The sequence below is a fragment of the Myotis brandtii genome, unplaced genomic scaffold, assembly GCF_000412655.1.
Source record: "Myotis brandtii unplaced genomic scaffold, ASM41265v1 scaffold50, whole genome shotgun sequence".
Taxonomy (NCBI): Eukaryota; Metazoa; Chordata; class Mammalia; order Chiroptera; family Vespertilionidae; genus Myotis; species Myotis brandtii.
Genome location: NW_005369061.1, coordinates 39,265 through 43,415, shown reverse-complemented (window position 1 = coordinate 43,415; position 4,151 = coordinate 39,265). Strand labels below are relative to the sequence as shown.

General features: G+C 45.6%; 1 protein-coding gene across 1 annotated transcript in view; it reads left to right on the top strand.

Moving 5' to 3' along the window:
- The window catches only part of LOC106727917, a 9,373-nt gene that overhangs the window by 4,242 nt on the left and 980 nt on the right, over positions 1 to 4,151 (top strand). The window lies entirely within an intron of this gene.

The following is a 4,151-nucleotide window of genomic DNA, read 5'->3' as shown; positions in this document are numbered from 1 at the left end:
AGAGAGAGAGAGAGAAAGAAAGAAAGAAAGAAAGAAAGAAAGAAAGAAAGAAAGAAAGAAAGAAAGAAGAAAGAAAGAAAGAAAGAAAGAAAGGAAGAAAGAAAGAAAGAAAGAAAGAAAGAAAGAAAAATGGCCCAGTAACAGAGGAGCTCCCCACCCTGGAAGAGGGTTGCTTTCTCTTAGATGAGGGGCAGATCCTCATATCAAGACACATTTGGGGTTTTTTCCTACACATAACAGCCAAATCAGATTTTAAAGTAGTTAGAATGTCTTTTTTATTTTCCCTCAATATATGGAGAGATAGAAACATCAGTGATGAGAGAGAATCACTGATAGGCTGCCTCCTACATACCCCACACTGGGGATTGAGCTGGAAACCTGGGCTGACCGGGAATGGAACCATGCCCTCCTGGTTCATAGGTCAACTCTCAACCACCGAGCCACACCAGCCAGGCAAATTGGCACTTTTAACTCTCAGCAAGTAATGCTGTCCTGGCCAGCTGTAGAATTCTAGATTTCTCAATGTGGGAAGCCCTGCTATCAGATTCTGCCAATCTGCCAACGAAGACTTCTTATTTTTAATCTTTATGGGAAATGCATTTCCTGCTAGGTACTCATGTTACCTAGTTCATTTGTAACCTGGTGGGGGTTTTTTTTCCCTTCCCGTTAATGACTAATGAGATTTTTGCTCCAGAAAAAAAAAATCCCTTGTGTTCAGTGGATGTGTTTGAATAACTTAACTCAAAAGTATTGAATTTTCCGCCTTAGCTGTGATAGAGTAATTTTTTTCCCCATTCCCTGTTGTGGGGAAGACATTAAAGAACTCTTTGAGGCATATGCTGGTGGCTGGCTGTGATTCATTTATAACCGGCGTTGATATTGCGTCACTGTTTGCTTAGTTCTTCAGTGCTGGCCTCTGTCCTCCCCTCGCCCCCACCACCTTAGCACCATGTATATCTCATGAACACTGTAGTCAGTCAGAGGATGTGGGTGGGCTTAGCAAGTTCTTCCTCCTCTACAACCAAGCCTGAAAACGTTTCTTCTTCTTAAGGGACTATTCATACAGCAATTGACTCTGTCTTTGACACTGGATCTTTATGTGTTAAAGTCAGTATCGTCATGCATTTTCCCGGCTTTGGAATAATGGTACAAACACTCTCTGCATCTGAAAATTGGGCTTGATGTTCCCCAGCTTGCAGGGTTGTGAGGCTTACATTGGACAAGTTACTGACTTTCTCTAGGCCCCAGGTTTCGTATCTGCTGAGTAGGGGTGATAATGATAGAACTGTGTATGTCAAGCATGTCAAACTCGCGGCCCCGCAGGCCGCATGCCTTGTTTATTTGGCCCGTGTTAGCCTTTGAGTTTGACATGCTTGATGTATGTCATAGACTTGGGAAGCTTCAGTGAGATAATGTGTGTAAAGTGACATAGCACAGGGGCGGGCACCTACGTGTTTAAGAAGTCTTAGGTGGTGTTATTGTGACTGTTCCAAGTACAGGAACTTTCAGTTTGGCTGAACCACGACACAGCTCATATTCACATACTATCTTCATGTAATGAAGTTCCCCAAGCCTTTTCGTCTTACCTCTTTCTCTCCTTTCTTACCTTCCCCAGGTCCAGAGCTGTTTGTTGTTGTTGTTTAATATATTTTTATTGATATAGAGGAAGGGAGAGGGAGAGAGAGAAACATCAATGATGAGAGAGAATCATTGATTGGCTGCCTCCTGCACGACTCCCTACTGGGGATTGAGCCCGAAACCTGGGCATGTGCGCTTGACCAGAATCAAACGACGCTCTATCCACTGAGCCAAACCGGCTAGGGCTCCAGAGGTGTTTTGCTCTTTTGTGGTCTCTGGTCCTTCCCCAGTCAAGCCCTGTCTGCCAGTTAAGCCCTGTCTCTACAAAACCATTATCTGGCTTCTTATTTCCTACGTCCTCCCCACTTGCTTCCTGCCAGTGCTCTTTCCTGCCAGTGCCTTTTCCCGTGCTCTTTTTGGCATTTGAGATGCCCTCCCACCTCCATTTGCCCAGTTGCAAAGCCAACCTTTCCTTTGAGGCCTAGCTTTTAAATTTTTTGTTTTGTTTTTTCCCCCATTGATTTTTATAGAAAGTGGAAAGGAGGGATAGAGACAGAGAGAGAAAAACATCGGTGTGTGAGAGACACATCGATTGGTTGCCTCCCCAGTTTTTATAGAAAGTGGAAAGGAGGGATAGAGACAGAGAAAAACATCGGTGTGCGAGAGACACATCGATTGGTTGCCTCCCCGAGCCTGCAACCGAGGCACATGGGCTTGACCGGAATTGAACCCGAAACCCTTCTGCGGGCTCACGCTCCAACCACTGAGCAACCGGCCAGCGCAAGGCTCGGCTTTGTTATGGAACCTTGTATTGGTGAAGATATGGGTTTGCTGTATAAGACAAAACACACAAAAAAGTGGCTTAAGCAGGACAGAGGTTCATGTATCCCTCATATAAAGAATTCCAGAAGTAAGCAGTGCAGGAGGGCACACACAAAAAAGTGGCTTAAGCAGGACAGAGGTTCATTTATCCCTCATTTAAAGAATGGGTATGGTGACCACACCGTCATCAGGAATTCAGGCTTTTGCCTTTTGCTTTCTGTCTCAAGTTCTCCTCGCGGTCCCAAAACAGCTGCTGGAAATCCAGTCATCCCATTCCTGTCTCAGACAAGAATTAGAAGAAAGGGAGTGAGTGGCAGCTTTCGGTCTGTCTTTTAGGCAGTTTCCTGGAAGTCTCTCTTAACAATTTCTGTTCAGATTTCATTAGCCACCTCTAGCTCCAGGGGAGCCTGGGAAACGTAGTGTTTTATCTGGGCATATGGCCACCTCCTAGAAAATAGGGACTCCTTTACAAGGAAAAATGGAAGATGGATATTGAGGCGGCAACTAGCAGCCTCTGGCACTAGCCTTTTCCAACTGCTCCAACCCATCTTGTGGTTCTTGGAGTGAGCCTCACGCTCGCACAATTGTTTTATTATTGTGCCATCTCTTAGTTCATTGACCCAATGAACAAACAACGACTGAACCGCTGCTCTGTGCAAGGCACGACGCCTTTTATTTATGCTCTGTGAAGAGTTGCTCTCAAACTAAGAGGTTAGCTGGCCTCCTCGAGGGCGAGGCACATGGCTTGTGCTTCTTTGTCTCCCTCACAACAGTATCTTTCACAGAGCTGGGCACAGGGTAGGCACTTCCTAAGTCCTGGTTGATTTTGGAGTGGTCACAGTGAGCAGCTCATTGAAAATAGGAATTCCCTGGCTCGGTACCGTGCTAGACGATCCCGGTTGTGTAAGGTTTGTTTCTGGTCGATTCTGGTTTTGAGGAAGCACAGCAGGGAGACTGGGGCAAGGGGCATCTCTGAGCATCGGGGCTGCCTTGTAGCCGCATGGACTTGTCCAGGTGTTGGGGGAAGATTTGGCTGTTTTGGCAACGGGACTCTGTTTATATACCAAACTGGAATTATAAGCAGAAATCCCTGTGCCCACCTGCCTTTCTTTACCACGGCTGTCTCCGTGGCTGTATTCACATCATGTGACTTTCTTGTTATTTCTGCCCTGCACAGCTGCAGAGTGATCTGCAGTCTTTCCGCAGCGAGCGTCACCTGCATCCTCGTCGCTGTCTTCCGTCCGATCCTGGCTTTAATGTGCCCGGGACAAGGCTGTCTGATGGGAGGCTGCCTAGAGCTTGTGCCGCATCTTGAAGCTGCTAAGCAAATGATTGTTTTAAAATTTTTATTGGCACGTAGGAGGAAAGGAACTAGGACATATTTAGCTTCTACTACCTGCAAGGTGCTATGTTAAGCGTTTCACCTACACTGTCACGTTTACTATTCAGAACGGTCTACTGTTCTAACTGTAAAGCACTAACTACCATTCTTATTTTGCAAAGGAGGAGGCTAAGGCTCTGACCAGCTAACTAACAAGCCCAAGTTTGCTTAGAGCTAAGTAGCCGGGTTGTTTTTTTCCCTCCTATTGAAACAATTAATTAGTTCATTTTCTTGAGAGATAATTGACATTTTATAAAGTTCACCCTTTTTAAGGGTATGCTCATGGTTTTTAGCATATTCACTATATTCACAAGGTTGTGCGACCATCGCCACTCTCTAATTCCAGACCATTTTCATCCGGGGCAGTGGT